This window comes from Pseudophryne corroboree, unplaced genomic scaffold, assembly GCF_028390025.1.
Source record: "Pseudophryne corroboree isolate aPseCor3 unplaced genomic scaffold, aPseCor3.hap2 scaffold_595, whole genome shotgun sequence".
Taxonomy (NCBI): Eukaryota; Metazoa; Chordata; class Amphibia; order Anura; family Myobatrachidae; genus Pseudophryne; species Pseudophryne corroboree.
In genome coordinates this window covers 337659-360431 of record NW_026970193.1, presented here as the reverse complement: position 1 = coordinate 360431, position 22773 = coordinate 337659, and the positions used below count along the sequence as shown (strand labels likewise).

The 22773-nt window shown below is 48.2% G+C and overlaps 22 non-coding genes and 1 pseudogene across 22 annotated transcripts; 3 read left to right on the top strand and 20 right to left on the bottom strand.

Moving 5' to 3' along the window:
• Nucleotides 1-1267: 1267 nt before the first annotated feature.
• Nucleotides 1268-1431, top strand: LOC135035178 (U1 spliceosomal RNA). The gene has a single exon (XR_010230251.1). It is a non-coding gene; the product is annotated as a U1 spliceosomal RNA (small nuclear RNA).
• Nucleotides 1432-1583: 152 nt separating this feature from the next.
• Nucleotides 1584-1746, top strand: LOC135035104 (U1 spliceosomal RNA). Its single transcript, XR_010230186.1, has one exon. It is a non-coding gene; the product is annotated as a U1 spliceosomal RNA (small nuclear RNA).
• Nucleotides 1747-2401: 655 nt separating this feature from the next.
• LOC135035190 (U1 spliceosomal RNA) lies at nt 2402-2564 on the top strand. Its single transcript, XR_010230263.1, has one exon. It is a non-coding gene; the product is annotated as a U1 spliceosomal RNA (small nuclear RNA).
• A 9321-nt stretch (nt 2565-11885) lies between these two features.
• Nucleotides 11886-12048, bottom strand: LOC135035120 (U1 spliceosomal RNA). The gene has a single exon (XR_010230200.1). It is a non-coding gene; the product is annotated as a U1 spliceosomal RNA (small nuclear RNA).
• A 152-nt stretch (nt 12049-12200) lies between these two features.
• On the bottom strand, nt 12201-12364 carry LOC135035171 (U1 spliceosomal RNA). Its single transcript, XR_010230243.1, has one exon. It is a non-coding gene; the product is annotated as a U1 spliceosomal RNA (small nuclear RNA).
• Nucleotides 12365-13038: 674 nt separating this feature from the next.
• Nucleotides 13039-13201, bottom strand: LOC135035086 (U1 spliceosomal RNA). Its single transcript, XR_010230168.1, has one exon. It is a non-coding gene; the product is annotated as a U1 spliceosomal RNA (small nuclear RNA).
• Nucleotides 13202-13353: 152 nt separating this feature from the next.
• Nucleotides 13354-13517, bottom strand: LOC135035186 (U1 spliceosomal RNA). Its single transcript, XR_010230259.1, has one exon. It is a non-coding gene; the product is annotated as a U1 spliceosomal RNA (small nuclear RNA).
• A 694-nt stretch (nt 13518-14211) lies between these two features.
• Nucleotides 14212-14352, bottom strand: LOC135035133 (U1 spliceosomal RNA; annotated as a pseudogene).
• A 152-nt stretch (nt 14353-14504) lies between these two features.
• Nucleotides 14505-14668, bottom strand: LOC135035197 (U1 spliceosomal RNA). Its single transcript, XR_010230272.1, has one exon. It is a non-coding gene; the product is annotated as a U1 spliceosomal RNA (small nuclear RNA).
• A 674-nt stretch (nt 14669-15342) lies between these two features.
• LOC135035089 (U1 spliceosomal RNA) lies at nt 15343-15505 on the bottom strand. Its single transcript, XR_010230171.1, has one exon. It is a non-coding gene; the product is annotated as a U1 spliceosomal RNA (small nuclear RNA).
• Nucleotides 15506-15657: 152 nt separating this feature from the next.
• Nucleotides 15658-15821, bottom strand: LOC135035179 (U1 spliceosomal RNA). Its single transcript, XR_010230252.1, has one exon. It is a non-coding gene; the product is annotated as a U1 spliceosomal RNA (small nuclear RNA).
• A 674-nt stretch (nt 15822-16495) lies between these two features.
• LOC135035085 (U1 spliceosomal RNA) lies at nt 16496-16658 on the bottom strand. The gene has a single exon (XR_010230167.1). It is a non-coding gene; the product is annotated as a U1 spliceosomal RNA (small nuclear RNA).
• A 152-nt stretch (nt 16659-16810) lies between these two features.
• LOC135035198 (U1 spliceosomal RNA) lies at nt 16811-16974 on the bottom strand. The gene has a single exon (XR_010230273.1). It is a non-coding gene; the product is annotated as a U1 spliceosomal RNA (small nuclear RNA).
• Nucleotides 16975-17648: 674 nt separating this feature from the next.
• LOC135035100 (U1 spliceosomal RNA) lies at nt 17649-17811 on the bottom strand. The gene has a single exon (XR_010230182.1). It is a non-coding gene; the product is annotated as a U1 spliceosomal RNA (small nuclear RNA).
• Nucleotides 17812-17963: 152 nt separating this feature from the next.
• On the bottom strand, nt 17964-18127 carry LOC135035202 (U1 spliceosomal RNA). Its single transcript, XR_010230276.1, has one exon. It is a non-coding gene; the product is annotated as a U1 spliceosomal RNA (small nuclear RNA).
• Nucleotides 18128-18801: 674 nt separating this feature from the next.
• Nucleotides 18802-18964, bottom strand: LOC135035084 (U1 spliceosomal RNA). The gene has a single exon (XR_010230166.1). It is a non-coding gene; the product is annotated as a U1 spliceosomal RNA (small nuclear RNA).
• Nucleotides 18965-19116: 152 nt separating this feature from the next.
• On the bottom strand, nt 19117-19280 carry LOC135035195 (U1 spliceosomal RNA). Its single transcript, XR_010230269.1, has one exon. It is a non-coding gene; the product is annotated as a U1 spliceosomal RNA (small nuclear RNA).
• Nucleotides 19281-19954: 674 nt separating this feature from the next.
• LOC135035099 (U1 spliceosomal RNA) lies at nt 19955-20117 on the bottom strand. Its single transcript, XR_010230181.1, has one exon. It is a non-coding gene; the product is annotated as a U1 spliceosomal RNA (small nuclear RNA).
• Nucleotides 20118-20269: 152 nt separating this feature from the next.
• LOC135035073 (U1 spliceosomal RNA) lies at nt 20270-20433 on the bottom strand. The gene has a single exon (XR_010230156.1). It is a non-coding gene; the product is annotated as a U1 spliceosomal RNA (small nuclear RNA).
• A 670-nt stretch (nt 20434-21103) lies between these two features.
• Nucleotides 21104-21266, bottom strand: LOC135035139 (U1 spliceosomal RNA). Its single transcript, XR_010230211.1, has one exon. It is a non-coding gene; the product is annotated as a U1 spliceosomal RNA (small nuclear RNA).
• A 152-nt stretch (nt 21267-21418) lies between these two features.
• Nucleotides 21419-21582, bottom strand: LOC135035105 (U1 spliceosomal RNA). The gene has a single exon (XR_010230187.1). It is a non-coding gene; the product is annotated as a U1 spliceosomal RNA (small nuclear RNA).
• A 671-nt stretch (nt 21583-22253) lies between these two features.
• LOC135035101 (U1 spliceosomal RNA) lies at nt 22254-22417 on the bottom strand. The gene has a single exon (XR_010230183.1). It is a non-coding gene; the product is annotated as a U1 spliceosomal RNA (small nuclear RNA).
• A 152-nt stretch (nt 22418-22569) lies between these two features.
• LOC135035072 (U1 spliceosomal RNA) lies at nt 22570-22733 on the bottom strand. Its single transcript, XR_010230155.1, has one exon. It is a non-coding gene; the product is annotated as a U1 spliceosomal RNA (small nuclear RNA).
• Nucleotides 22734-22773: the final 40 nt, after the last annotated feature.

The following is a 22773-nucleotide window of genomic DNA, read 5'->3' as shown; positions in this document are numbered from 1 at the left end:
TTAATGTGAAAACAAGGTGATATCTAATTAGCACACAGGTAAGGAATTAAGAAAATCTTTATTTAAGGGTGAAGATGTTTCTCACAAAATCGTTGCCCCAATGCATCATTGAAATTCAAGCTGGAAAGATGATTTTAATATATCACTTGTACATTTTGTATTGCCCTTCTGGTGACAATGTAGTTTGTTTTTGTCAATTACCATTTTAATAATAGGGTAAAGAAAATTAAGTGGATTTTTGAAAGAAAACAATACTGTCAATATACTATTAAAACAAATTAAAATGGTAAAAGTTATTGTACTTTAAGTAAAAATAAAAGCTAAAATATCAATCCCAGTTTTGGATTACTTTAATGAACAACAAAAAAATGCATATAGCAAAGGATAGTTTCAATCTGCCTACCTCTGGGTTATGGACCCAGCATGCTTCCATTGCAGTACTCTGCTGCACATGTAAGTGCAAGAGATCCTGAAGCACTCACTCATCATGCGAAAGTACCAATGTGTTTCTTCATTGGTTGCTGGAAGAAACATCTTACAAACACTCTCCAGATTATTGACTTTTTAAAGTTTTTCTAGGAAACGTTCTAGATGAATGCTTATTAGTCTTTGTCAGTATATACTTTTTGCAAAGTGTCTCTGTGGCGCAATCGGTTAGTGTGTTCAGCTAACCCTTGTGCACTATCCTGACTTCTCCTCCTGTCTGCTTACTTTGTGCCTTCCAATGCACAATGCAAACTACAGGTAGTGCTGCAGGGCCCACACCCTTTTACTTGCCTTACGGAGCAGCTCTGGAGCTGTTTCAGTGCCAAGCTGCTGTAAGAAATAAGCTTGAATGCTTCAGAGGCTGGGGCATTGTCAACATGAGCCCCACACCAAAGGAGGGTGGAGGTGTTTAATGCGAACTAGGGGTCATCCAAGCGCCGCAAAAGGCCGCCATACCCTGCACGCCCCTTTTCTCTTTTCATATGCAGATGAGGATTGAAGCCAACTTTGACCCACTGCTTGGATGACATCACCATATGCAAATCCATCTGCTGCAGGCCTTCCCCCCGGAATGCTTGCACTAGTTGTTGCATTTGGTTTGTTGTTTGGGGGTGCTTCAGTATTAGGCAGCCTTCTGCCCTCCCATGTTCATCTGAAAATATGTGTTCTCCCTGCAGTTGTTGTCCCCAGATGAGAGTTCCCTTGTGCTGCCTCAGTTGAATCTCCTTTACTTGACAGAGATGTGCCTGAGCAGCGGCCCTCCCCAGCCCTATCCCAAATCATACTTATTTTGCATAGGAGATACCATGGTCATGAAGATTGTTCTCCCAGGGTGAGGTTCATTCATTGCATTTTGGGTATGCTGACCCCTGTGATTTCCCCAAATGTGGGTAACTCGACTGCATTATTTGTGGTAGTGGGGGACTGTGTTTGTGTTTTCCTCTGGTCAGCTCTGGTAAAAGTCAGATTTCTTTGTTTCAGATCTTCCTCTAGCCTTGTTCTTCTTTCGAGAGTTCCCTTGTGCTTCCTCAGTTGGATCTCCTTCAGTTGACAGGGCGGTGCCCGAGCAGCGACCCTCCCCAGCTCAAGCCCAACTCCTACTTACCTGCCAGGTGAGATACTATGATCATGAAGGTGCTTCTTCCAGGGCAAGGCTTACCCATTGCACTCTGGGTGTGCTGCCCCTGCGATTTCCCCAAATGTGGGAAACTTGACTGCATAATTTGTGTTTCCCCTGGTCGGCTCTCGTATAATTCAGATCTCTTTGTCTCAGGTCTCTCTCCAGCCTAGTTTGCTGTCTGTTTCCACTTCTTTTTTCTTGAGCCCCTCCCTTTTATACCCTTGTGCACTATCCTGACTTCTCCTCCTGTCTGCTTACTTTGTGCCTTCCAATGCACAATGCAAACTACACACCCTTTTACTTGCCTTACAGAGCAGCTCTGGAGCTGTTACAGTGCCAAGCTGCTGTAAGAAATCAGCTTGAATGCTTCAGGGGCTGGGGCATTGTCAACATGAGCCCCACACCGAAGGAGGGTGGGGGTGTTTAATGCGAACTAAGGGTCATCCAAGCGCCGCAAAAGGCCGCCATGCCCTGCATGCCCCTTTTCTCTTTTCATATGCAGATGAGGGTTCCAGCCAACTTTGGCCCACTGCTTGGATGACATCACCGTATGCAAATCCGTCTTCTGCAGAACTTCCCCCAGGAATGCTTGTACTAGTTGTTGTATTTGGTTTGTTGTTTGGGGGTGCTTCAGTATTAGGCAGCCTTCTGCCCTCCCATGTTCATCTGAAAATATGTGTTCTCCCTGCAGTTGTTGTCCCCAGATGAGAGTTCCCTTGTGCTGCCTCAGTTGAATCTCCTATACTTGACAGAGATGTGCCTGAGCAGCGGCCCTCCCCAGCCCTATCCCAAATCATACTTATTTTGCATAGGCGATACCATGGTCATGAAGATTGTTCTCCCAGGGTGAGGTTCATTCATTGCATTCTGGGTATGCTGACCCCTGTGATTTCCAAAATGTGGGAAACTCGACTGCATTATTTGTGGTAGTGGGGGACTGTGTTTGTGCTTTCCTCTGGTCAGCTCTGGTAAAAGTCAGATTTCTTTGTCTCAGATCTTCCTCTAGCCTTGTTCTTCTTTCGAGAGTTCCCTTGTGCTGCCTCAGTTGGATCTCCTTCACTTCACAGGGGGTGCCCGAGCAGCAATCCTCCACAGCTCTGGCCCAACTCCTACTTACCTGCCAGGTGAGATACTATGATCTTCACTGTTAGGGCAATCAGGATGTGGAATTCCCTGCCAGGGAAGGTGGTAATGGCGGACTCTGTAATTGGATTTAAAAAAGGAATGGATACATTTCTGAATGAAAAAGCTATCCAAGTTTATAATACTTAAAATATCAACATGGTTAATCCGGGGGTAACATGAGTTGTAGTAGCTAACTAGTCATAATACATTATTAAGCAAGTATGTAGAATCATCACAACTTAAAACAGGTTGAACACGATGGGCAATTTGCCTCTATTCAACCTCAAAAACTATGTTACTATATGTTACTATATTACTATGTTACTGTAGTATACAGAACACCACAATGCAATGAGCAGTGATAGTGAGCACTGATGAGGATACTAGAACTGACACTGAGCAGCAAGATGCAGCACTGGACTATTAGTAATGTACTGTAGTATGCTGAGCACAACAATGCAGCACATGACAATGAGCAGTGATACTGAGCACTGATGAGGATACTACTGAGAACTGACACTGAGCAGGAGAGACACACTACTAGTATTACTGAGCAGCAATAAGTATCCACTGATACTGAGCACTGATATTGAGATTTCCACTGAGAGAACATAGCCACGTCCTCTCCGCTCTCTCTTCAATGCACGAGTAAAAATGGCGGCAACGCGCAGCTCTTTATATGGAATCCGAATCTCGCGAGAATCCGACAGCGGGATGATGACATTTTCCCTTGTTCATAGAATTTGGGAGTCATTTTGATCCCAAAGTATTATTAACCTCAATAACCATAATTTCCACTCATTTTCAGTCTATTCTTAACACCTTACACCTCACAATATTATTTTTAGTCCTAAAATTTGCACCGAGGTCGCTGGATGACTAAGCTCAGCGACCCAAGTGGCCGACACAAACACCTGGCCCATCTAGGAGTGGCACTGCAGTGTCACGCAGGATAGCCCTTCCAAAAAACACTCCCCAAACAGCACATGACGCAAAGAAAAAAAGAGGCGCAATGAGGTAGCTGTGTGACTAAGCTCAGCGACCCAAGTGGCCGACACAAACACCTGGCCCATCTAGGAGTGGCACTGCAGTGTCACGCAGGATGGCCCTTCCAAAAACACTCCCCAAACAGCACATGACGCAAAGAAAAAAAGAGGCGCAATGAGGTAGCTGTGTGACTAAGCTCAGCGACCCAAGTGGCCGACACAAACACCTGGCCCATCTAGGAGTGGCACTGCAGTGTCACGCAGGATGGCCCTTCCAAAAAACACTCCCCAAACAGCACATGACGCAAAGAAAAAAAGAGGCGCAATGAGGTAGCTGTGTGACTAAGCTCAGCGACCCAAGTGGCCGACACAAACACCTGGCCCATCTAGGAGTGTCACTGCAGTGTCACGCAGGATGGCCCTTCCAAAAAATACTCCCCAAACAGCACATGACGCAAAGAAAAAAAGAGGCGCAATGAGGTAGCTGTGTGACTAAGCTCAGCGACCCAAGTGGCCGACACAAACACCTGGCCCATCTAGGAGTGGCACTGCAGTGTCACGCAGGATGGCCCTTCCAAAAAACACTCCCCAAACAGCACATGACGCAAAGAAAAATGAAAGAAAAAAGAGGTGCAAGATGGAATTGTCCTTGGGCACTCCCACCCACCCTTATGTTGTATAAACAGGACATGCACACTTTAACCAACCCATCATTTCAGTGACAGGGTCTGCCACACGACTGTGACTGAAATGACGGGTTGGTTTGGACCCCCACCAAAAAAGAAGCAATTAATCTCTCCTTGCACAAACTGGCTCTACAGAGGCAAGATGTCCACCTCATCATCATCCTCCGATTCATCACCGTGTACATCCCCCTCCTCACAGATTATCAATTCGTCCCCACTGGAATCTACCATCTCAGCTCCCTGTGTACTTTGTGGAGGCAATTGCTGCTGGTCAATGTCTCCACGGAGCAATTGATTATAATTCATTTTAATGAACATCATCTTCTCCACATTTTCTGGAAGTAACCTCGTACGCCGATTGCTGACAAGGTGAGCGGCGGCACTAAACACTCTTTCGGAGTACTACTTGTGGGAGGGCAACTTAGGTAGAATAAAGCCAGTTTGTCCAAGGGCCTCCAAATTGCCTCTTTTTCCTGCCAGTATACGTACGGACTGTCTGACGTGCCTACTTGGATGCGGTCACTCATATAATCCTCCACCATTCTTTCAATGGTGAGAGAATCATATGCAGTGACAGTAGACGTCATGTCCGTAATCGTTGGCAGGTCCTTCAGTCCGGACCAGATGTCAGCATCAGCAGTCGCTCCAGACTGCCCTGCATCACCGCCAGCGGGTGGGCTCGGAATTCTGAGCCTTTTCCTCGCACCCCCAATTGCGGGAGAATGTGAAGGAGGAGCTGTTGACCGATCAAGTTCCACTTGACTTGATAATTTTCTCACCAGCAGGTCTTTGAACCCCTGCAGACTTGTGTCTGCCGGAAAGAGAGATACAACGTAGGTTTTAAATCTAGGATCGAGCACGGTGGCCAAAATGTAGTGCTCTGATTTCAACAGATTGACCACCCGTGAATCCTGGTTAAGCGAATGAAGGGCTCCATCCACAAGTCCCACATGCCTAGCGGAATCGCTCTGTCTTAGCTCCTCCTTCAATGTCTCCAGCTTCTTCTGCAAAAGCCTGATGACGGGAATGACCTGACTCAGGCTGGCAGTGTCTGAACTGACTTCACGTGTGGCAAGTTCAAAAGGTTGCAGAACCTTGCACAACGTTGAAATCATTCTCCACTGCGCTTGAGACAGGTGCATTCCACCTCCTATATCGTGGTCAGATGTATAGGCTTGAATGGCCTTTTGCTGCTCCTCCATCCTCTGAAGCATATAGAGGGTTGAATTCCACCTCGTTACCACTTCTTGCTTCAGATGATGGCAGGGCAGGTTCAGGCGTTTTTGGTGTTGCTCCAGTCTTCTGTACGTGGTGCCTGTACGCCGAAAGTGTCTCGCAATTCTTCTGGCCACCGACAGCATCTCTTGCACACCCCTGTCATTTTTTAAATAATTCTGCACCACCAAATTCAAGGTATGTGCAAAACATGGGACGTGCTGGAATTTGCCCAGATATAATGCACGCACAATATTGCTGGCGTTGTCCGATGCCACAAATCCACAGGAGAGTCCAATTGGGGTAAGCCATTCTGCGATGATCTTCCTCAGTTGCCGTAAGAGGTTTTCAGCTGTGTGCGTATTCTGGAAAGCGGTGATACAAAGCGTAGCCTGCCTAGGAAAGAGTTGGCGTTTGCGAGATGCTGCTACTGGTGCCGCCGCTGCTGTTCTTGCGGCGGGAGTCAATACATCTACCCAGTGGGCTGTCACAGTCATATAGTCCTGAGTCTGCCCTGCCCCATTTGTCCACATGTCCGTGGTTAAGTGGACATTGGGTACAACTGCATTTTTTAGGACACTGGTGAGTCTTTTTCTGAGGTCTGTGTACATTTTCGGTATCGCCTGCCTAGAGAAATGGAACCTAGATGGTATTTGGTACCGGGGACACAGTACCTCAATCAAGTCTATAGTTGGCTCTGAAGTAATGATGGATACCGGAACCACGTTTCTCACCGCCCAGGATGCCAAGGCCTCAGTTATCCGCTTTGCAGCAGGATGACTGCTGTGATATTTCATCTTCCTTGCAAAGGACTGTTGGACAGTCAATTGCTTGGTGGAAGTAGTAAAAGTGGTCTTACGACTTCCCCTCTGGGATGACCATCGACTCCCAGCAGCAACAACAGCAGCGCCAGCAGCAGTAGGCGTTACACTCAAGGATGCATCGGAGGAATCCCAGGCAGGAGAGAACTCGTCAGAATTGCCAGTGACATGGCCTGCAGGACTATTGGCATTCCTGGGGAAGGAGGAAATTGACACTGAGGGAGTTGGTGGGGTGGTTTGCGTGAGCTTGGTTACAAGAGGAAGGGATTTACTGGTCAGTGGACTGCTTCCGCTGTCGCCCAAAGTTTTTGAACTTGTCACTGACTTATGATGAATGCGCTGCAGGTGACGTATAAGGGAGGATGTTCCGAGGTGGTTAACGTCCTTACCCCTACTTATTACAGCTTGACAAAGGCAACACACGGCTTGACACCTGTTGTTCGCATTTCTGTTGAAATACTTCCACACCGAAGAGCAGTTTTTTTTGGTATTTTCACCAGGCATGTCAATGGCCATATTCCTCCCACGGACAACAGGTGTCTCCCCGGGTGCCTGACTTAAACAAACCACCTCACCTCCCCAGCGCCAGCAACACCCATATCCTCCTCATCCTGGTGTACTTCAACACTGACATCTTCAATCTGACTATCAGGAACTGGACTGCGGGTGCTCCTTCCAGCACTTGCAGGGGGTGTGCAAATGGTGGAAGGTGCATGCTCTTCACGTCCAGTGTTGGGAAGGTCAGGCATCGCAACCGACACAATTGGACTCTCCTTGTGGATTTGTGATTTTGAAGAACGCACAGTTCTTTGCTGTGCTTTTGCCAGCTTAAGTCTTTTCATTTTTCTAGCGAGAGGCTGAGTGCTTCCATCCTCATGTGAAGCTGAACCACTAGCCATGAACATAGGCCAGGGCCTCAGCCGTTCCTTGCCACTCCGTGTGGTAAATGGCATATTGGCAAGTTTACGCTTCTCCTCCGACGATTTTTATTTAGATTTTTGAGTCCTTTTTTTTACTGATCTTTTGAGTTTTGAATTTTACATGCTCTGTACTATGACATTGGGCATCGGCCTCGGCAGACGACGTTGATGGAATTTCATCGTCTCGGCCATGACTAGTGGCAGCAGCTTCAGCACGAGGTGGAAGTGGATCTTGATCTTTCCCTATTTTTGGAACCTCAACATTTTTGTTCTCCATATTTTAATAGGCACAACTAAAAGGCACCTCAGGTAAACAATGGAGATGGATGGATACTAGTATACTTATGGATGACGAGTGACTGACGACACAGAGGTAGCTACAGCCGTGGACTACTGTACTGCGTCTGCTAGTATAGAGATGATAATTAATGATATAAAAAAAATATATATATAACTACTGTAGGTATATATTATATAATGACGAACCTGGTGGACACTGTCAGCAGACTGCTAAACTACTAGTATGATGAAGATAGAAAAAAAAACCCCACCACAGGTAGGTAGGTATACAATTATGGACGAGCACTGACGACACAGAGATAGCCACAGCCGTGGCCTACCGTACTGCGTCTGCTAGTATAGAGATGATAATTAATGATATAAAAAAAATATATATAACTACTGTAGGTATATATAATGTAATGACGGACCTGGTGGACACTGTCAGCAGACTGCTAAACTACTAGTATGAAGAAGATAGAAAAAAAACTTCACCACAGGTAGGTATACAATTATGGACGAGTGACGACACAGAGGTAGGTACAGCCGTGGACTACCGTACTGCGTCTGCTAGTATAGATAATATACTAAATATATTACTACTGTAGGTATATAATATAATGACGGACCTGGTGGACACTGTCAGCAGACTCCTAAACTACTAGTATGAAGAAGATAGAAAAAAAAAACCACCACAGGTAGGTAGGTATACAATTATGGACGAGCACTGACGACACAGAGATAGCCACAGCCGTGGCCTACCGTACTGCGTCTGCTAGCATAGATAATATACTAAATATATTACTACTGTAGGTATATAATATAATGACGGACCTGGTGGACACTGTCAGCAGACTGCTAAACTACTAGTATGAAGAAGATAGAAAAAAAAACCCCACCACAGGTAGGTATACAATTATGGACGAGTGACGACACAGAGGTAGGTACAGCCGTGGACTACAGTACTGCGTCTGCTAGTATAGATAATATACTAAATATATTACTACTGTAGGTATATAATATAATGACGGACCTGGTGGACACTGTCAGCAGACTCCTAAACTACTAGTATGAAGAAGATAGAAAAAAAAACCCCACCACAGTTAGGTATACAATTATGGACGAGTGACGACACAGAGGTAGGTACAGCCGTGGACTACCGTACTGCGTCTGCTAGTATAGATAATATACTAAATATATTACTACTGTAGGTATATAATATAATGACGGACCTGGTGGACACTGTCAGCAGACTCCTAAACTACTAGTATGAAGAAGATAGAAAAAAAACACCCCACCACAGGTAGGTATACAATTATGGATGAGCACTGACGACACAGAGATAGCCACAGCCGTGGACTACCGTACTGCGTCTGCTAGTATAGATAATATAATAAATATATTACTACTGTAGGTATATAATATAATGATGGACCTGGTGGACACTGTCAGCAGACTCCTAAACTACTAGTATGAAGAAGATAGAAAAAAAAAAACCACCACAGGTAGGTAGGTATACAATTATGGACGAGCACTGACGACACAGAGATAGCCACAGCCGTGGACTACCGTACTGCGTCTGCTAATATAGAGATGATAAAGATGATAGAGATGAAAAAAAAATATAACACTACTGCAGGTAAATATTTATATAATATAATGTATGACCGACCTGCTGGACACTGTCAGCAGAATGCGTTTATAGAATAAAAAAAAAAAAACACCACAGGAGTGTTTAACTTTTTCAGGCAGACAATATACTGGTGGTCACACTGGCAGCAAAAGTGTGCACTGTACTCCTGCTATAACTGCTCCCCAGTCTCCCCCACAATTAAGCTGTGTGAGCAGTGAGCACTCAGCACAGTCAGATATACATAGATGATATATCATGCAGCACACTGAGGCTGAGCACATATATGGTATGTGTATCGTTTTTTTTCAGGCAGAGAACGGATTATAAATAATAAAACTGGTGGTCACTATCAGCAAAACTCTGCACTACTGAGTACTCCTGACAAGTTCAACTGCTCCCCAAATTAGTAGTAAATCAAATGTCACTCGTCTCTATCTTCTAATCTAAACGGAGAGGACGCCAGCCACGTCCTCTCCCTATCAATCTCAATGCACGTGTGAAAATGGCGGCGACGCGCGGCTCCTTATATAGAATCCGAGTCTCGTGAGAATCCGACAGCGGGATGATGACGTTCGGGCGCGCTCGGGATAACCGAGCAAGGCGGGAGGATCCGAGTCTGCTCGGACCCGTGCAAAAAAGGGTGAAGTTCGGGCGGGTTCGGATTCCGAGGAACCGAACCCGCTCATCTCTAATGGCCACCCAGCATGACGCCTCCCTTCTTGACCATGCTGTAATTGCAGTCGCACTGCAGTTCAGCGTGATCATAAAAAATGGTGTAGCCTCCTGCTGGTGCAGACTGTATGTGCGCGCAGGAAGCCGCCACCATTTTTGTGATCACAGCGGCTGAATGTGATGTAATACAGCCGCTGTGACCACGCCCCCTGTGTCTCCTCCATTGCAGACCCCATTTTGAAGCCTTGCCCCCGCACCGCTCCATCCCTGACTTGGAAATGGAGTGTTGCTGACCCCCCTCTCCCCCCCTGCCCCGATTGACAGGCAGAGGCGATCGCATTCTCTGCGGGGTGCCGCAGAAAATGCAGGCACATGCGTATGCTCTTAGCAATTTTTGCAGTTGGATCGCTTATTGTGATTGCAATCCAACCTGAATCAGGCCCTATTACCTATCACAATGCGCTGCGGGCAGTACAAAATTGGTTTAATATAGGAGAAAAACCCCCAGACCTGTGCTCCTTAACTGTACCTGGTGGCTAGTGGAGCGGCTGCCCAGTAATCAGTGTCCACGCCAGTGCGCACACGGTCCACCCCCTACGGCCACGCTCCCCTTCATCAGCGGCCTCGTGATCCGGAAGGGCGGTGTGTGTGTGACTGACCTTAGGAAGAAACCGGAGCCTCCGCTGCAGTGACCCAGCAACCAGGGCACGGGAGTATACAGCGCCGCTGGGAGTGATGAAGCTGCAGTAAAGATGTCTATTAGACCTAGCCTGCTGCAGCCCTTGTAGATTCTCATAAAACAAGTTCTTCTTTTCTTGTCAAAATTAATAGCTAAGAATAGGCTGCCTGAGGCAGGCCCCTGTTAAGTGGCCTGCTACTGAAGGCACCAACTGCAAACTGAGCTCCCTGTTCATGGAAGCGGGGTTATAGAGGAGAATGCACTGAGCTTCTTGGGAACAGTCAAAAGCTTTGAGCCGGTTGGTGCCTCAGATCAAGATCCTACTCTACACCCCAATGTGAATCCTTGTGGAGTCCAGTGTACCCCACAGAAGAAATTAATGTGTCACACCCATTGGCAGCAACCTTAGAATAGCTGCTGACGGGCACAATTGAGAAAGGAAGGGGGGGGGGGACATTTGAATCCAACACATAGATGCAATTCAAATATGTAATTTGTACCTTCCTATTTTAAAATATAATGGATGAACCTCACCCTGTGAGAACAATCTTCATGATCAAGAGATCTCATATGCAAAATAAGTATGAGTTGGGATAGGGCTGGGGAGGGTGGCTGCTCGGGCAGCCCCTCCCCCGTCAAGTTAAGGAGATTCAACTGAGGAAGCACAAGGGAACTTTCGTCTGGGGACAACAACTGCAGGGAGACCACATCTTTTCAGATGAACATGGGAGGGCGGAAGGCTGCCTAATACTGAAGCACCATCAAATATCAAACCATATGCAACAACTAGTACAAGCATTCCTGGGGGAAGGTCTGCAGAAGACGGATTTGCATACGGTGATGTCATCCAAGCAGTGGGCCAAAGTTGGCTGGAACCCTCATCTGCATATGAAAAGAGAAAAGGGGCATGCAGGGCATGGCGGCCTTTTGCGGTGCTTGGATGACCCTTAGTTCGCATTAAACACCCCCACCCTCCTTTTGTGTGGGGCTCATGTTGGCTCTGCCCCAGCCCCTGAAGCATTCAAGCTGATTTCTTGCAGCAGCTGGGCACTGTAACAGCTCCAGAGCTGCTCTGTAAGGCAACTAAAAGGGTGTGGGCCCTGCAGCACTACCTGTAGTTCGCATTGTGCGTTTGAAGGCACAAAGTAAGCAGACAGGAGGATAAGTCAGGATAGTGCGCAAGGGCATAGAAGGGAGCGGCTCAAGAAAAGAGAAGTGGAAACAGACAGCAAACTAGGCTGGAGAGAGACCTGAGACAAAGAGATCTGAATTATACGAGAGCCGACCAGGGGAAACACAAATTATGCAGTCAAGTTTCCCACATTTGGGGAAATCGCAGGGGCAGCACACCCAGAGTGCAATGGGTGAGCCTTGCCCTGGGAGAAGCTCCTTCATGATCATAGTATCTCACCTGGCAGGTAAGTAGGAGTTGGGCTAGAGCTGGGGAGGGTCGCTGCTCGGGTACCCCCCTGTAAAGTGAAGGAGATCCAACTGAGGCAGCACAAGGGAACTCTCGAAAGAAGAACAAGGCTAGAGGAAAATCTGAGACAAAGAAATCTGACTTTTACCAGAGCTGACCAGAGGAAAGCACAAACACAGTCCCCCACTACCAAAAATAATGCAGTCAAGTTTCCCACATTTGGGGAAATCACAGGGGTCAGCATACCCAAAATGCAATGAATGAACCTCACCCTGGGAGAACAATCTTCATGACCATGGTATCTCCTATGCAAAATAAGTATGATTTGGAATAGGGCTGGGGAGGGCCGCTGCTCAGGCACATCTCTGTCAAGTAAAGGAGATTCAACTGAGGCAGCACAAGGGAACTCTCATCTGGGGACAACAACTGCAGGGAGAACACATATTTTCAGATGAACATGGGAGGGCAGAAGGCTGCCTAATACTGAAGCACCCCCAAACAACAAACCAAATGCAACAACTAGTGCAAGCATTCCTGGGGGAAGTTCTGCAGAAGACGGATTTGCATACGGTGATGTCATCCAAGCAGTGGGTCAAAGTTGGCTTCAACCCTCATCTGCATATGAAAAGAGAAAAGGGGCGTGCAGGGCTTGGCGGCCTTTTGCGGTGCTTGGATGACCCCTAGTTCGCATTAAACTCCTCCACCCTCCTTTGGTGTGGGGCTCATGTTGGCCATGCCCCATCCCCTGAAGCATTCAAGCTGATTTCTTGCAGCAGCTGGGCACTGTAACAGCTCCAGAGCTGCTCTGTAAGGCAAGTAAATGGGTGTGGGCCCTGCAGCACTACCTGTAGTTTGCATTGTGCATTGGAAGGCACAAAGTAAGCAGACGGGAGGAGAAGTCAGGATAGTGCACAAGGGTATAGAAGGGAGCGGCTAAAGAAAAGAGAAGTGGAAACAGACAGCAAACTAGGCTGGAGAGAGACCTGAGACAAAGAGATCTGAATTATACGAGAGCCGACCAGGGGAAACACAAATTATGCAGTCAAGTTTCCCACATTTGGGGAAATCGCAGGGGCAGCACACCCAGAGTGCAATGGGTGAGCCTTGCCCTGGGAGAAGCACCTTCATGATCATAGTATCTCACCTGGCAGGTAAGTAGGAGTTGGGCTAGAGCTGGGGAGGGTCGCTGCTCGGGCACCCCCCTGTCAAGTGAAGGAGATCCAACTGAGGCAGCACAAGGGAACTCTCGAAAGAAGAACAAGGCTAGAGGAAGATCTGAAACAAAGAAATCTGACTTTTACCAGAGCTGACCAGAGGAAAACACAAACACAGTCCCCCACTACCACAAATAAAGCAGTCGAGTTTCCCACATTTGGGGAAATCACAGGGGTCAGCATACCCAGAATGCAATGAATGAACCTCACCCTGGGAGAATAATCTTCATGACCATGGTATCTCCTATGCAAAATAAGTATGATTTGGGATAGAGCTGGGGAGGGCCGCTGCTCAGGCACATCTCTGTCAAGTAAAGGAGATTCAACTGAGGCAGCACAAGGGAACTCTCATCTGGGGATAACAACTGCAGGGAGAACACATATTTTCAGATGAACATGGAGGGCAGAAGGCTGCCTAATACTGAAGCACCCCCAAACAACAAACCAAATGCAACAACTAGTGCAAGCATTTCTGGGGGAAGGCCTGCCGCAGATGGATTTGCATATGGTGATGTCATCCAAGCAGTGGGTCAAAGTTGGCTTCAACCCTCGTCTGCATATGAAAAGAGAAAAGGGGCGTGCAGGGCATGGTGGCCTTTTGCGGCGCTTGGCTGACCCCTAGTTTGCATTAAACACCTCCACCCTCCTTCGGTGTGGGGCTCATGTTGGCTATGCCCCAGCCCCTGAAGCATTCAAGCTGATTTCTTGCAGCAGCTGGGCACTGTAACAGCTCCAGAGCTGCTCTGTAAGGCAAGTAAAAGGGTGTGGGCCCTGCAGCACTACCTGTAGTTTGCATTGTGCATTGGAAGGCACAAAGTAAGCAGACGGGAGGAGAAGTCAGGATAGTGCACAAGGGTATAGATGGGAGGGGCTCAAGAAAAAAGAAGTGGAAACAGACAGCAAACTAGGCTGGAGAGAGACCTGAGACAAAGAGATCTAAATTATACGAGAGCCGACCAGGGGAAACACAAATTATGCAGTCAAGTTTCCCACATTTCGGGAAATCGCAGGGGCAGCACACCCAGAGTGCAATGGTGGGCCTTGCCCTGGGAGAAGCACCTTCATGATCATAGTATCTCACCTGGCAGGTAAGTAGGAGTTGGGCTAGAGCTGGGGAGGGTCGCTGCTCGGGCACCCCCCTGTCAAGTGAAGGAGATCCAACTGAGGCAGCACAAGGGAACTCTCGAAAGAAGAACAAGGCTAGAGGAAGATCTGAAACAAAGAAATCTGACTTTTACCAGAGCTGACCAGAGGAAAACACAAACACAGTCCCCCACTACCACAAATAAAGCAGTCGCGTTTCCCACATTTGGGGAAATCACAGAGGTCAGCATACCCAGAATGCAATGAATGAACCTCACCCTGGGAGAACAATCTTCATGACCATGGTATCTCCTATGCAAAATAAGTATGATTTGGAATAGGGCTGGGGAGGGCCGCTGCTCATGCACATCTCTGTCAAGTAAAGGAGATTCAACTGAGGCAGCACAAGGGAACTCTCATCTGGGGACAACAACTGCAGGGAGAACACATATTTTCAGATGAACATGGGAGGGCAGAAGGCTGCCTAATACTGAAGCACCCCCAAACAACAAACCAAATGCAACAACTAGTACAAGCATTCCTGGGGGAAGTTCTGCAGAAGACGGATTTGCATATGGTGATGTCATCCAAGCAGTGGGTCAAAGTTGGCTTCAACCCTCGTCTGCATATGAAAAGAGAAAAGGGGCGTGCAGGGCATGGCGGCCTTTTGCGGCGCTTGGATGACCCCTAGTTCGCATTAAACACCTCCACCCTCCTTCGGTGTGGGGCTCATGTTGGCTATGCCCCAGCCCCTGAAGCATTCAAGCTGATTTCTTGCAGCAGCTGGGCACTGTAACAGCTCCAGAGCTGCTCTGTAAGGCAAGTAAAAGGGTGTGGGCCCTGCAGCACTACCTGTAGTTCGCATTGTGCGTTGGAAGGCACAAAGTAAGCAGAGAGGAGGAGAAGTCAGGATAGTGCGCAAGGGCATAGAAGGGAGCGGCTCAAGAAAAGAGAAGTGGAAACAGACAGCAAACTAGGCTGGAGAGAGACCTGAGACAAAGAGATCTGAATTATACGAGAGCCGACCAGGGGAAACACAAATTATGCAGTCAAGTTTCCCACATTTGGGGAAATCGCAGGAGCAGCACACCCAGAGTGCAATGGGTGAGCCTTGCCCTGGGAGAAGCACCTTCATGATCATAGTATCTCACCTGGCAGGTAAGTAGGATTTGGGCTAGAGCTGGGGAGGGTCGCTGCTCGGGTACCCCCCTGTCAAGTGAAGGAGATCCAACTGAGGCAGCACAAGGGAACTCTCGAAAGAAGAACAAGGCTAGAGTAAAATATGAGACAAAGAAATCTGACTTTTACCAGAGCTGACCAGAGGAAAGCACAAACACAGTCCCCCACTACCACAAATAATGCAGTCAAGTTTCCCACATTTGGGGAAATCACAGGGGTCAGCATACCCAAAATGCAATGAATGAACCTCACCCTGAGAGAACAATCTTCATGACCATGGTATCTCCTATGCAAAATAAGTATGATTTGGAATAGGGCTGGGGAGGGCCGCTGCTCAGGCACATCTCTGTCAAGTAAAGGAGATTCAACTGAGGCAGCACAAGGGAACTCTCATCTGGGGACAACAACTGCAGGGAGAACACATATTTTTAGATGAACATGGGAGGGCAGAAGGCTGCCTAATACTGAAGCACCCCCAAACAACAAACCAAATGCAACAACTAGTGCAAGCATTCCTGGGGGAAGTTCTGCAGAAGACGGATTTGCATACGGTGATGTCATCCAAGCAGTTGGTCAAAGTTGGCTTCAACCCTCATCTGCATATGAAAAGAGAAAAGGGGCGTGCAGGGCATGGCGGCCTTTTGCGGTGCTTGGATGACCCCTAGTTCGCATTAAACACCTCCACCCTCCTTTGGTGTGGGGCTCATGTTGGCCATGCCCCATCCCCTGAAGCATTCAAGCAGATTTCTTGCAGCAGCTGGGCACTGTAACAGCTCCAGAGCTGCTCTGTAAGGCAAGTAAAAGGGTGTGGGCCCTGCAGCACTACCTGTAGTTTGCATTGTACATTGGAAGGCACAAAGTAAGCAGACGGGAGGAGAAGTCAGGATAGTGCACAAGGGTATAGAAGGGAGCGGCTGAAGAAAAGAGAAGTGGAAACAGACAGCAAACTAGGCTGTAGAGAGATCTGAGACAAAGAGATCTGAATTATACGAGAGCCGACCAGGGGAAACACAAATTATGCAGTCAAGTTTCCCACATTTGGGGAAATCGCAGGGGCAGCACACCCAGAGTGCAATGGGTGAGCCTTGCCCTGGGAGAAGCACCTTCATGATCATAGTATCTCACCTGGCAGGTAAGTAGGAGTTGGGCTAGAGCTGGGGAGGGTCGCTGCTCGGGCACCCCCCTGTTAAGAGAAGGAGATCCAACTGAGGCAGCACAAGGGAACTCTCAAAAGAAGAACAAGGCTAGAGGAAGATCTGAAACAAAGAAATCTGACTTTTACCAGAGCTGACCAGAAGAAAACACAAACACAGTCCCCCACCACCACAAATAAAGCAATCGAGTTTCCCACATTTGGGGAAATCACAGGGGTCAGCATACCCAGAATGCAATGAATGAACCTCACCCTGGGAGAATAATCTTCATGACCATGGTATCTCCTATGCAAAATAAGTATGATTTGGGATAGAGCTGGGGAGGGCCGCTGCTCAGGCACATCTCTGTCAAGTTAAGGAGATTCAACTGAGGCAGCACAAGGGAACTCTCATCTGGGGACAACAACTGCAGGGAGAACACATATTTTCAGATGAACATGGGAGGGCAGAAGGCTGCCTAATACTGAAGCACCCCCAAACAACAAACCAAATGCAACAACTAGTGCAAGCATTCCTGGGGGAAGGCCTGCCGCAGATGGATTTGCATATGGTGATGTCATCCAAGCAGTGGGTCAAAGTTGGCTTCAACCCTCGTCTGCATATGAAAACAGAAAAGGGGCGTGCAGGGCATGGTGGCCTTTTGCGGCGCTTGACTGACCCCTAGTTTGCATTAAACACCTCCACCCTCCTTCGGTGTGGGGCTCATGTTGGCTATGCCCCAGCCCCTGAAGCATTCAAGCTGATTTCTTGCAGCAGCTGGGCACTGTAACAGCTCCAGAGCTGCTCTGTAAGGCAAGTAAAAGGGTGTGGGCCCTGCAGCACTACCTGTAGTTTGCATTGTGCATTGGAAGGCACAAAGTAAGCAGACGGGAGGAGAAGTCAGGATAGTGCACAAGGGTATAGAAGGAAGCGGCTGAAGAAAAGAGAAGTGGAAACAGACAGCAAACTAGGCTGGAGAGAGACCTGAGACAAAGAGATCTGAATTATACGAGAGCCGACCAGGGGAAACACAAATTATGCAGTCAAGTTTCCCACATTTGGGGAAATCGCAGGAGCAGCACACCCAGAGTACAATGGGTGAGCCTTGCCCTGGGAGAAGCACCTTCATGATCATAGTATCTCACCTGGCAGGTAAGTAGGAGTTGGTCTAGAGCTGGGGAGGGTTGCTGCTCGGGTACCCCCCTGTAAAGTGAAGGAGATCAAACTGAGGCAGCACAAGGGAACTCTCGAAAGAAGAACAAGGCTAAAGGAAAATCTGAGACAAAGAAATCTGACTTTTACCAGAGCTGACCAGAAGAAATCACAAACACAGCCTCCCACTACCACAAATAATGCAGTCAAGTTTCCCACATTTGGGGAAATCACAGGGGTCAGCATACCCAAAATGCAATGAATGAACCTCACCCTGGGAGAAAAATCTTCATGACCATGGTATCTCCTATGCAAAATAAGTATGATTTGGAATAGGGCTGGGGAGGGCCACTGCTCATGCACATCTCTATCAAGTAAAGGAGATTCAACTGAGGCAGCACAAGGGAACTCTCATCTGGGGACAACAACTGCAGGGAGAACATATATTTTCAGATGAACATGGGAGGGCAGAAGGCTGCCTAATACTGAAGCACCCCCAAACAACAAACCAAATGCAACAACTAGTGCAAGCATTCCTGGGGGAAGGCCTGCCGCAGATGGATTTGCATATGGTGATGTCATCCAAGCAGTGGGTCAAAGTTGGCTTCAACCCTCGTCTGCATATGAAAAGAGAAAAGGGGCGTGCAGGGCATGGTGGCCTTTTGCGGCGCTTGGCTGACCCCTAGTTTGCATTAAACACCTCCAACCTCCTTTGGTGTGGGGCTCATGTTGGCTATGCCCCAGCCCCTGAAGCATTCAAGCTGATTTCTTGCAGCAGCTGGGCACTGTAACAGCTCCAGAGCTGCTCTGTAAGGCAAGTAAAAGGGTGTGGGCCCTGCAACACTACCTGTAGTTCGCATTGTGCGTTGGAAGGCACAAAGTAAGCAGACAGGAGGAGAAGTCAGGATAGTGCGCAAGGGCATAGAAGGGAGCGGCTTAAGAAAAGAGAAGTGGAAACAGACAGCAAACTAGGCTGGAGAGAGACCTGAGACAAAGAGATCTGAATTATACGAGAGCCGACCAGGGGAAACACAAATTATGCAGTCAAGTTTCCCACATTTGGGGAAATCGCAGGGGCAGCACACCCAGAGTGCAATGGGTGAGCCTTGCCCTGGGAGAAGCACCTTCATGATCATAGTATCTCACCTGGCAGGTAAGTAGGAGTTGGGCTAGAGCTGGGGAGGGTCTCTGCTCGGGCACCCCCCTGTCAAGTGAAGGAGATCCAACTGAGGCAGCACAAGGGAACTCTCGAAAGAAGAACAAGGCTAGAGGAAGATCTGAAACAAAGAAATCTGACTTTTACCAGAGCTGACCAGAGGAAAACACAAACACAGTCCCCCACTACCACAAATAAAGCAGTCAAGTTTCCCACATTTGGGGAAATCACAGGGGTCAGCATACCCAGAATGCAATGAATGAACCTCACCCTGGGAGAATAATCTTCATGACCATGGTATCTCCTATGCAAAATAAGTATGATTTGGGATAGAGCTGGGGAGGGCCGCTGCTCAGGCACATCTCTGTCAAGTTAAGGAGATTCAACTGAGGCAGCACAAGGGAACTCTCATCTGGGGACAACAACTGCAGGGAGAACACATATTTTCAGATGAACATGGGAGGGCAGAAGGCTGCCTAATACTGAAGCACCCCCAAACAACAAACCAAATGCAACAACTAGTGCAAGCATTCCTGGGGGAAGGCCTGCCGCAGATGGATTTGCATATGGTGATGTCATCCAAGCAGTGGGTCAAAGTTGGCTTCAACCCTCGTCTGCATATGAAAACAGAAAAGGGGCGTGCAGGGCATGGTGGCCTTTTGCGGCGCTTGTCTGACCCCTTGTTTGCATTAAACACCTCCACCCTCCTTCGGTGTGGGGCTCATGTTGGCTATGCCCCAGCCCTTGAAGCATTCAAGCTGATTTCTTGCAGGAGCTGGGCACTGTAACAGCTCCAGAGCTGCTCTGTAAGGCAAGTAAAAGGGTGTGGGCCCTGCAGCACTACCTGTAGTTTGCATTGTGCATTGGAAGGCACAAAGTAAGCAGACGGGAGGAGAAGTCAGGATAGTGCACAAGGGTATAGAAGGGAGCGGCTGAAGAAAAGAGAAGTGGAAACAGACAGCAAACTAGGCTGGAGAGAGACCTGAGACAAAGAGATCTGAATTATACGAGAGCCGACCAGGGGAAACACAAATTATGCAGTCAAGTTTCCCACATTTGGGGAAATCGCAGGAGCAGCACACCCAGAGTACAATGGGTGAGCCTTGCCCTGGGAGAAGCACCTTCATGATCATAGTATCTCACCTGGCAGGTAAGTAGGAGTTGGGCTAGAGCTGGGGAGGGTCGCTGCTCGTGTACCCCCCTGTAAAGTGAAGGAGATCAAACTGAGGCAGCACAAGGGAACTCTCGAAAGAAGAACAAGGCTAAAGGAAAATCTGAGACAAAGAAATCTGACTTTTACCAGAGCTGACCAGAGGAAAGCACAAACACAGTCTCCCACTACCACAAATAATGCAGTCAAGTTTCCCACATTTGGGGAAATCACAGCGGTCAGCATACCCAAAATGCAATGAATGAACCTCACCCTGGGAGAAAAATCTTCATGACCATGGTATCTCCTATGCAAAATAAGTATGATTTGGAATAGGGCTGGGGAGGGCCGCTGCTCATGCACATCTCTGTCAAGTAAAGGAGATTCAACTGAGGCAGCACAAGGGAACTCTCATCTTGGGACAACAACTGCAGGGAGAACATATATTTTCAGATGAACATGGGAGGGCAGAAGGCTGCCTAATACTGAAGCACCCCCAAACAACAAACCAAATGCAACAATTAGTGCAAGCATTCCTGGGGGAAGGCCTGCCACAGATGGATTTGCATATGGTGATGTCATCCAAGCAGTGGGTCAAAGTTGGCTTCAACCCTCGTCTGCATATGAAAATAAAAAAGGGGTGTGCAGGGCATGGCGGCCTTTTGCGGCGCTTGGATGACCCCTAGTTCGCATTAAACACCTCCACCCTCCTTCGATGTGGGGCTCATGTTGGCTATGCCCCAGCCCCTGAAGCATTCAAGCTGATTTCTTGCAGCAGCTGGGCACTGTAACAGCTCCAGAGCTGCTCTGTAAAGCAAGTAAAAGGGTGTGGGCCCTGCAGCACTACCTGTAGTTTGCATTGTGCGTTGGAAGGCACAAAGTAAGCAGACGGGGAAGTCAGGATAGTGCACAAGGGCATAGAAGGGAGCGGCTCAAGAAAAGAGAAGTGGAAACAGACAGCAAACTAGGCTGGAGAGAGACCTGAGACAAAGAGATCTGAATTATACGAGAGCCGACCAGAGGAAACACAAATTATGTAATCAAGTGTCCCACATTTGGGGAAATCTTAGGAGCAGCACACCCAGAGTGCATTGGGTGAGCCTTGCCCTGGGAGAAGCACCTTCCTGATCATAGTATCTCACCTGGCAGGTAAGTAGGAGTTGGGCTAGAGCTGGGGAGGGTCGCTGTTCGGGCACCCCCCTGCCAAGTGAAGGAGATCCATCTGAGGCAGCACAAGGAAACTCTCGAAAAAAGAACAAGGCTAGAGGAAGATCTGAGACAAAGAAATCTGACTTTTACCAGAGCTGACCAGAGGAAAGCACAAACACAGTCCCCCACTACCACAAATAATGCAGTCGAGTTTCCCACATTTGGGGAAATCACAGGGGTCAGCATACCCAGAATGCAATGAATGAACCTCACCCTGGGAGAACAATCTTCATGATAATGGTATCTCCTATGCAAAATAAGTATGATTTGGGATAGGGCTGGGGAGGGCCGCTGCTCAGGCACATCTCTGTCAAGTAAAGGAGATTCAACTGAGGCAGCACAAGGGAACTCTCATCTGGGGACAACAACAGCAGGGAGAACACATATTTTCAGATGAAAATGGGAGAGCAGAAGGCTGCCTAATACTGAAGCACCCCCAAACAACAAACCAAATGCAACAACTAGTACAAGCATTCCTGGGAAAAGGTCTGCAGAAGACGGATTTGCATACGGTGATGTCATCCAAGCAGTGGGCCAAGGTTGGCTGGAACCCTCATCTGCATATGAAAAGAGAAAAGGGTTATGCAGGGCATGGCGGCCTTTTGCGGTGCTTGGATGACCCTTAGTTCGCATTAAACACCTCCACCCTCCGTCGGTGTGGGGCTCATGTTGGCTATGCCCCAGCCCCTGAAGCATTCAAGCTGATTTCTTGCAGCAGCTGGGCACTGTAACAGCTCCAGAGCTGCTCTGTAAGGCAAGTAAAAGGGTGTTGGCCCTGCAGCACTACCTGTAGTTTGCATTGTGCGTTGGAAGGCACAAAATAAGCAGACAGGAGAAGTCAGGAGAGTGCACAAGGGCATAGAAGGCAGGGGCTCAAGAAAAGAGAAGTGGAAACAGACAGCAAACTAGGCTAAAGAGAGACCTGAGACAAAGAGATCTGAATTATACGAGTAGCCGACCAGAGGAAACACAAATTATGCAATCAAGTGTCCCACATTTGGGGAAATCGTAGGAGCAGCACACCCAGAGTGCAATGGGTGAGCCTTGCCCTGGGAGAAGCACCTTCCTGATCATAGTATCTCACCTGGCAGGTAAGTAGGAGTTGGGCTTGAGCTGGGGAGGGTCGCTGCTCGGGCACCCCCCTGTCAAGTGAACGAGATCCAACTGAGGCAGCACAAGGAAACTCTCAAAAAGAGAACAAGGCTAGAGGAAGATCTGAGACAAAGAAATCTGACTTTTACCAGAGCTGACCAGAGGAAAGCACAAACACAGTCCCCCACTACCACAAATAATGCAGTCGAGTTTCCCACATTTGGGGAAATCACAGGGGTCAGCATACCCAGAATGCAATGAATGAACCTCACCCTGGGAGAACAATCTTCATGACCATGGTATCTCCTATGCAAAATAAGTATGATTTGGGATAGGGCTGGGGAGGGCCGCTGCTCAGGCACA